Genomic DNA, 10,215 nt, shown 5'->3' on the forward strand with positions numbered 1-10,215 from the left:
GCGTAAAGTGTCGTCCCAGATTAGCCTGTGCAGTCCGCACAGGATAATCAGGGACGACACTTTCCGCTTTTTGTGATATTTTTCGTTTTAATAAGGTCTCTTCTTAGTAAAAATGCAGTTTAGGCGGAAAGTCTCGTCCCTTATTAGCGTGTGCAGACTGAACAGGCTAATCTGGGACGACAGATTACGTGTATGCATTAAGTCCCCTTTTCACAGCAGAGTACGGCCCAAATCAAATACGCACAACCTCTAATCATTTGCAGGTTAATCGATCGACAAAGTGGACCATCGAATCTAGGTACACTTTGTTTAGGGCGTTTCGTATGCCAGTTCGTGAGTTATTAAGGGCAATTTCGCTGGCACGTCCCTTGAGGAACATACGTATAATAATACGAGATGGTTTATGCTGCATGGTCAGTTCAGGAGTGTACCTTTGTGGCCGGGGTTCAAACAAATGTTCGGCGTAGAATTAGTACGCTGTGCAGTCTACAAAGAAGTGAAAGCAAATATATGACTAGTAGTATTTCGGTCACGGTTTGCGATATATGGTGCCAGATGGTTTGTTATGACGACGGTTTGGGTATTGGCTACACGTAATCTGGAATGTGCTGAAGAGGGTCAAAATAGTGCGGTTTTTATGAATGGTAAATTGAGGTTAATCCCGGATCTGAGGTTCTGCATTCAGGAAGGCAAAAACAATTAAACTCTGTATCTCGATGAATTGAAACTTTGTTGGGAACAATGAGAATACAACTTTGTGAGTACCTTGTTATTTAAATGGGCCGTGCCATTTGAAAAGGTGGTTTAAGGCATATGCGTAAAGTGTCGTCCCAGATTCGTCTATTCGTCTGCGCAGTCCGCACAGGCTCATCAGGGACGACACTGTCCGCTTTTATGATTTTTCTTTTAAAGAAAGTCTAATAATCACGACAATCCAGTTTAGACGGAAAATGTCGTCCCTGATTAGCCTGTGCGGACTGCACAGGCTAATCTGACACAACACTTTACGCACATGCATTTAACCCCCTTTTCACAGAGCGCGCCTAAAATAAATTTGATTGTTATGCAATCAGGAAATGTGGTTGGAGGTGGGTCAACAATAAACAGTACCAGTTCAGTTTCGGTTTTTAAAGTATGGTTTTCTGGCCTAAAAACGTGTTTTTAAATTTTTTGCTTAAAATACTGACACAAAAAGCTAAATCCGGATCGGACTATATCGATAGTCCTTCTGTTTATCAGTCAACATTTTTCAACGACGTCGAAATGTTGGTTTATCGATGCATCGTTTCGGATAGTATTTTATTTTAAACTTTATTGAAACAGTATTTGTTAACATCCTTTCATTTTGCATAGCGGGCACCGTTTAACCGAACCGATAAAAACATAAACAAAGATTAACTGGGTCAAGCTCACGTCGATACGAATAATATTGATTGAATGGTCGACATCTTTTATATAATGGTCGCATGAGTGACTAAATGTTTAAACTTGCAGATAAAAGCGTATGACATAATACAATAGAGGGCATACAAACTTACATTATTAAATAGCAATACCATAGTTTAACTGTTTAAATGTCGTTAATGATAATAGAAGTAAAGGTTATTATGCGATATCAAGAACAATATAATGATTCGATATCCTGGCGTGTTTTTTTAATTCTACGATTATGTTCAACCATGTGTGCATAAAGCAATGTATAAAATTACGGGTAGTTCCCATAATGGGTACAATACAGATGAATATAAAGTATAATGCTAGTTGCAGACATACCCATATCGCGATCATACTCAAATATGTCCGGTAAAAGTGATAGTCATAGAAACGTTAGTAATACGATACGGAAACGCATTCCATCTAGTATCTACCATAGTCAATATACCGGTAACTAAATAAAATGGGGCTACTACGAGACTCAGGACGAAAACATACATACAATATTTTTCAGATTTGACAGCATTCCCTTTAAATTACATAATGCATTTGTTCCACACGACGTTTAGCTCATACTTGATACCTCATTTCCATACGACTGGAAATCAATACGTGTGTTCATGCATCCACGCGACTGCAAGTATTTTCAGTATCGAAGCAAATTCACAATTTCTAACCTTGATCAATTACTAAATGTGTACAGTCCGCACAGGCTACCCATGGAAGACACTTTCCGCCTTTACTGGATATTCGTTTACAATATACATCCTTTAACAAAAAGCCGTTATTATCGTCCCTGATAAGCCTTTGCGGACTACACAGGCTCATCAAAGTACGGTACACATTTAATGAAATGAGTGTATTTGAATACCGGATATGAGATTCTTAATTAAGGAAAAATATTTAAATGTTCAACGAATTATTGTCACGATTCTGTGACAATTGCAATTGCAAATAGTGCTATATTGATCCAAAATCGTGTTGTACATGCGTTTATGTAGAAGACATTCTCTGTAATTTAGTCTCCTTTAAACAATAACCAATCTCGACTCGAGTTCGATATTATATGATTGCGGGTTGATTTGTCTCGTGAAATTCATTCAGAGACATTGTTTAATGTTCGTTAAATTGTATCGATGTTCATAATACCAACGGCAATGCCACGGTCTTTAGAAATGGTTGATGAAGTTTCCAATGTATTTTGCTTCTCTACGGAACGCCCCGCATTTGCGTTCGATACCGGGATGGCCGAATAGACACGCTGCATAAGTTGGAGAAGGGTACGTGTAAAGGTCAATCGAGGTCAAAGTATCCAGCAATTGTAACCACTGAGTTCGTCTCCGCGCTGCATCTAGATTTCCAGTGGGCGACAAAAGGTCAGCTTTATTTTTTTTCGTCACTTTTGACCTTAGATGACCTTTATTCATGATAGGTCCCAAACGAATAAATCCGAATTGTGCATTGGCTAATAATACAAAATACACCGTAAACATTGGATGCATATCATTTTAACTGAACTATGAATATATTGTAAATTACATGTAAATTACATTTAATTAAAAACTGTCATGATAGAAAACATCCTCTAAACATTACATCGAAACGTTTCTCCTTAGTTTACGAAGCAGTTTCGCATTAATCACATGTCTCTACAATTAAAACAAGCTATTGTTTACATGCCGTAGCGGTCACACTAAACACTACAAAAACAGGCTAGATTGCACTTTACCGGTACGCAGTTGTTGACCACTATCGACAAAGCGGGGTTTGAGGGCGGTAGCCCCCGATACTACGGAAATATATAGGTGTTGAAAATATATATGTCTTTGATTTCTTCTAATCCATATTTGCGTTTATTAGTGTAATTATGTTTCTTTGTACCTTGTTTTGTTCAATTTTTATAAAAAGTTCTGTCTTTCTGCAAAAATAAATCAAATCACTATGATGCTTGAAATAGTGAGTCTTTTATGTTTGCATTCTACTAACATCTTTAAACATTAAAACACATTTTATCTTTTATTTCATTCAAACATTATGTTCATAATATTTCAGTGGCGAATATGTTTTCTTTTCCTATTGAAACTAATGTATTACTCGTTCAATTATGAAAACCTAGTCATTACAATACTTATTGACAATAAAACATACAATTTCACCTCTTCTTGTTCTTCATTTCTTATTTGTTAGTACAGTAAAATATATTATCTTATTATCACTCACTACCTTCATTAAAATACATGGTCGCTTCATTCCATCTCCTTTCACTGGTCGCAAACATTACAACATCAACGCCGTATATCTTTTTAAAGATATTTCTTGTTATCAATAATATCTTCTTGAAAAATGTGCTAAATGAAATGGAAAATTAATTTGTTCATATTCGCAATGTTTTTGCTAAGGCCAGGAAGGATGTAGAATCTTATGTCGCTGTTTTTGATAACCTAATAATGATGATGATGATGATGATGATGATGATGATGATGATGATGATGATGATGATGATGCTGATGCTGATGCTGATGCTGATGATGATGATGATGATGACGATGACGATGACGATGATGATGATGATGATAATGATGATGATGATGGCGATGACGATGATGATGATAATGATGATGATGATGATGATGATGATGATGATGATGATGATGATGATGATGATGATGATGCTGATGATGATGATGATGATAATGATGATGATGATGATGATGATGATGATGATGATGATGATGATGATGATGATGATGATGATGATGACGTTGACGATGGCGTTGACGAAGAAGAAAAGAAGAAAAAGAAGAAGAAGAAGAAGAAGATGATGATGATGATGATGATGATGATGGTGGTGGTGGTAGTGGTAGTGGTGGTGGTGTAGGTGGTGATGATGATGATGATGATGATGATGATGATGATGATGATGATGATGATGATGATGATGATGATGATGATGATGATGATGATGTTAATTCGAGTTAAACATGCAAGCCATGCAGTGTATATCTTTTTTTCCGAGAAAATCCGAATCATAAAAAGAATTTTCAAATCTGATTCCACGAATCAAATCATCACGATATGCGGTGCTTAAAGTACGTTCTAAGGTGTCATAGTTATGCGTCCCCATGTTGTGCGGATTGCAAAAAAGACGTGAACACGATTCAAAAATGTTTTTGGAAACGGATATGTCTTATATTATTTGAAGGACGTTACGAGTACACTTGCCCCGAGTATAAGTGCATATATAAGCAATATTACTTTTTTACAGTTTGCCAAGGTAAACAAATTTTAACGTAAGCAACGGATGGCACATAATTAGGAGATGACCGTGGCGGACACAATACAATATGTGATTAAATGTATCTATTAAAACAAGGTCAATTCCACGGCAGTTTCACTGTTCAAGCTTTTGCCATTAAAGTACACATTTAAATACATGTTTAACGAAAACGAAATAAATTTAAATACACACACGTGCATTTAACATGCACATCGATTACGTTCATAAATAGCCACCGGAACGATCGTATGTGCATTTAGAATGCACATTAACAGGTTTTACATGGACATGCATAAATACGATGTTTTGTTGTTTCAACGCACGGATTCCAATGGCATTTTGGAGATCGTTATTCTCTTATGTCACTTTAATATTCCCCTATGCGTGAATATTATATTCAAACACATACGAGTGACCTCAATTGAACGCACGACATATTTGATGTACTTTTCGAATGACTGCAACTATTTAGATAAAAGCGCTGAAGGCACTGAAGTTGTTCGCTGTTGTCGTCCTTGATTAGCTTGTGCGCATTGCACAGGCTAATCAGTGTGCACAGGCTAATCTTATGTGACGTGCATTAAGCCCCGTTTTCCCTGAAAGCAGCCAATATGTACAGATTTTAATGATTAACACTAGACTGGCCAATGTCGTCTTACAAGCTGGTATATACACTCACTGCTAGAGCAGAATCATTTGTCGTCTGCTGCAGACAGGCAGCGGTTATCGTCCCTAGCAGAGTGACTTGCGGTTCTTACCGTACCTAAGGCTTCTAAGCACATACTGATTTGCAAAATATGCTCTGTAAATTTAGTCGGCCGCTAACGCGACCAACTAAAAATTGCATGTAGCACATAATACGATTGAATGCATTTATAGATTGAACAATTTCATTTTATAGCATAGAACGGAACACAAGAGAACAGAGCGTGTGTTTTATTGTGAAATACAAAATGTACGTCGTAGATGACTTATTAAAAGAGTAAATAATACTCGTTGAAATAGACGTAATTTTGCAAAATCTAGCAGACAATCCGATTCCATAGTTTCGCAAGTTTTCAAGCGTTCATGTGCGTAATTGTTGTCAATCATGTATGGATATAACCGTATAAATCGTAAGGTACTATATCATGGGAGTAGTTCTTATCGTGTACCGCATGACTTAACCCTTTCAGTGCGGGAACCGAATTTTGAAGGCCTTTGCAAACAGTTTGGATCCTGATGAGACGCCACAGAACGTGGCGTCTCATCAGGATCCAAACTGTTTGCTATTCTGATAGTATTCTTTGAAAAAAATCGAAGAAAATTCTAATTTTAGAAATTCAGCAGACGACATTTTAGCAGAAGACAAATTACCCAGCATGCAAAGGGTTAAACGTTCTGATCAGCCCTTGATGTGTACCTATTTACCAGAAGAAATTGCATTTCAATCGGTATTATGTATACTTGTCAGTGCTTCTATAACTATATAAATTGGGTATTTCTGGCATAATAAGTGAACTATTTGCAGAGCTTCGTGTTTGCAGTCCTTAAAACTTTTGGCTTAAAGTAGATAATTGTTACTTCTTGAACTGTAAGTCATATAATAAAGCATTTAACGCAGCATCATTGTCATACAACTTTGAAGCAAGTATATGTATATAGTCCAAATCATTTATCAGAGCTCAAAAAGCGCAACTGTGCGAGTTCATGTATTTGCTACATTTATCACAACAAATACAATACGTTCAACCGTATGTACTGTATAACGGATTGGCAAAGCGGACCATCCAACCTCGGTCTGTCGGCCTTATTTACGTTTAGGGCGTTCCGCCCATAACGTGCGTCATACGGGCATTTTCGCTGGCACTTCCCCTGTGGAATATACATGCAATAGTACGAGATGGTTTATGTTGGATGGTTAGATCAGAATTATCCCAAACCGTTTAACTTTGTCCCGGTATATCAGTTCAAACCAAGGTAAGGTATAGAGTTAGTACGCTGTGCAGTCTACAAACAAGTAAAAGCAAATATGACTAATAATATTTCGGTTAAGGAGTGCAATGTATGGTGTCTGAGAGTTTGTTATGACGACATAATGTGTATTGGCTACTCTGGAATCTTAAATGTGCTACAGAGGGTCAAATAGTGCGGTTTTATCAATGAACGGCGCTGAGCGAAAATGGGGTTTAATGCATAAACGTTAAGTGTAGTCACAGATAAGCTTGTAGAGTCCGCACGGGTTTATAAGGGACGAAACGAACCGCTTTTGTGGAATGTTTCGGCTAAAGGAAGTCTGTTCAAAACAAAACTCCAGTCCAGGCGGAAAGTGTCGTCCCTAGTCAGCCTGTGCGGACTTCGCAGGCTAATTTTGGATTAAACTTAACGCATACGCATTAAGCCGCGCTTTCCCTGAGCGAAGCTCAAGTAATAAATGGTGGTGAATCCTGAATCTGAGGTTCTACGATCAGGAAGAAACAACCATGTTAAAGTTGAAAGTAGACAGAGGAACACTTGAAAGACATAATGTAGGTGTACCGTGTTTTTTATAAAAAAAAGATCGTTATGCAATCATGTAAGTGTGTGTGGGGGGGGGGGTGGCAAGCAAGAACATACGCACAGACGAGTATAATGTTGGGTAAATCAAGATACCTCAATATACATACTAAATAATGTATCTTACTGATAAACCTAAGTAGAAACAATAAGCTATTTTGAATTTTCCCATATTGTGTATCTATACGTCCTGCTGAATTGCACAAAAAGAACTACCTATTTGGCACTAGTTGTGTACATGTACTCAAAAATCGACTCATCTATTAGCTCGTCGTATGTTCGTTTTGGTAATCGCACGATTCCATGTATATTACTCATACCCCGTGTGTTTGAAACGCAAAATGTATTCGATATATCTAGTAAACAGCTGACCCCATTGACGCCGATATTTTAACAAAGGCTTAATGCGTACCCAGTCAGTGCTCCAGCTAGGCCTTAATCGAAGGGCGCCGCGCCCTGCCCTCCCGAACCTCCGCCCTGCCCCCACGAACCTCCGCCCTGCCCCCCCCCCCTCAAAAAAAAAAAAAAAAAAATTTTTTTTTTTTTTTTTTTTTAACATATGATAATTCATAAATCTCTTATTACATTGTAATTAGTTTAATCCTCATTGTAGACATTATATTTGAATGGTTTGATAATAATGGGAATAATACAATTATTTATAACATATAAATTAACATGCAATAGAAAGCATTCCAGAAACACCCGCGCGCTCGAACGTGCCCTTTTCACAAAATACTGCGCGTCGAAAGTGCCCTTTTCACAAAATACTGCGCGTCGAAAGTGCCCTTTTGACAAAAAAGCCACCCTGCCCTTTTCAAATTCTAGCTGGAGCACTGCCAGTTATGAAACAATAAATGACGATATGAATTCTACTCATGAAGCGTCCTCAAAAATAAACCAGCGTCCCGTAAACTAACCTATACCAGCGATTACTCAAATCGCGGTTTTCAATTTAAACAGTACCAGTTCAGCTGCAATGAATAAAGTTTTTTGTCTGGCCTAATATTTTTGTGTTTTTAAATGTTTTGTTTTCGAAATTCTTAGACCTTATGCACAATTATTGAATCATATCGGACAATTGTAGTTCTCCTAATGTGTCAATATTTTTCAACATGACATCCTAAAATTGGTTAATGTCTTATATTGTTTTACTTTTAAACGTTATTTGAACGTTGTTGTTTACATCCTTTCACCTTGCATCGTTAACAGCGGGTTAATGAACCGAACAAGTAAACAAATACTTACTCGGTCAAAAGCAATGATTGTATATGACCGTTATTTTATTCAACCTTGACCGTATTTGATCCTCTCCCCCATTAAACAGCGGTTGTGTAGTATGTGAAGTATAGTCTGTGAATGCTCCACCTTCTGTGGCGGCCCGTACCTTATCAGCTCCATGACCAGTGGCTACTGCAATTGATTAAAGAATTATTGCCACATTTCTGATTGCATACATTTTAAATGACAATCGTTCAAACTATATTTATTATAAAAAAAATTATTTACACTTACTGTTGTTTCATAAAATGTTTAAAGAAACGATGTAACATAATTTTTTACTAAATTTATCCAACTAACATTGATGTTTTGTTTGCATGTCATAAATTCCTTGAGGTATTTCTAAAAATAATAGTAAAAATAACAAAATATATAATAAGCATAATGTTAACTTTAAATATATGTTCTTTTCAGCTGAGAACAAAGATTATGAGATCGTGTGGTGGCCAATACACCGTGTATTTATACCAATATGACAACTGGATTACCAGCTGTAGAGAGGATTAAAATTCCTAAAATTAGGACTTTAAAGAGCCGATACGCGCAAAACAAGCCTAATTTAGTCAGACGAAATGCCTTCGAAGCATAAACCGGTTAGATATTGAATCAGTTATTTGAATATGATGCAATATAATTCAGAATCTCATATCGATCTAGGATCGTGATAACGGGGTATGTGCTAAGTTTATAAACAATCCTCCAAAATAAACCATTGTCTCGGATATTAAACACGAATATCGTAAATTGCGTAAACCGCTTTATTCACCTAAAACATCATTGTGTCACACCGGTCTTTACTGACCTGTGTGAATGCGCGCTAAGCATTGTGGGAAACGGACTTTTTTCCATCATGGCGTTGGTAAACATAATAAACACGGAAGTGAAAAATGGTAATTAATTATTATCAAAAACAGGCCCCATCAAACCGGGCCAGCTGTAATATATAGTTGGATGCAGTTTGTGCTTCAAAAGGAGCCACTTTTCATGTCTATTGTTTGTAAGAATCACTAAACACGTAACTTAGACTAACTAAACATGTTGCAAGACTGTATCTTCGAAATAGTTAATAAATCTAAATCATAAATAAATATTTATAATTAAATACCTGCTGAAATTTGAGAACCTAAACGATCTAAAATAAACGCTGTGAACATTGCAAGGAATCTTACATGTAGGCCTAATGTGTGAGAGGATTAGTCAGGGATAAAATAAAATGGAGTTCGAAGGATCTAACATTTTGAGGAACACGTCATGGTATTATTTGGCACTTTCATATATTTATTTAGTAGATACTGAAAATGCTGAATGTGCTAATTGCAACATCAAAGACAAGCAGGTGAGATTTTTACAGCTTTTTTTTCTTGACATAATATTGTATGTTTTCCATTTAATTTATATGCCAGTGTTTTTTTTCACCATTTTGGGAATGGTTTCCGGTCATTTCCCCTCCCCCCCCCCAGACGTTTCCTCCCCAAGACGTTTCCCCGCAAAGACAATTCCTCCCCAGACGTTTCCCCCCCATTTTAGTTTTAGTGCAGATGTTCCCCCCCCCCCCCAAATAAATTTATAATTGTTCGGTTGAAGTACAATCTTTGTTTATTATCAAAATTATTATTTTGTTTATGAAGTCTTTAATTAACTTTTAATATCTATGAAGCAGCTTGTATGGTTTTTTGGTTTTAGAATTG

Source organism: Dreissena polymorpha, chromosome 3 (assembly GCF_020536995.1).
Source record: "Dreissena polymorpha isolate Duluth1 chromosome 3, UMN_Dpol_1.0, whole genome shotgun sequence".
Taxonomy (NCBI): domain Eukaryota; kingdom Metazoa; phylum Mollusca; class Bivalvia; order Myida; family Dreissenidae; genus Dreissena; species Dreissena polymorpha.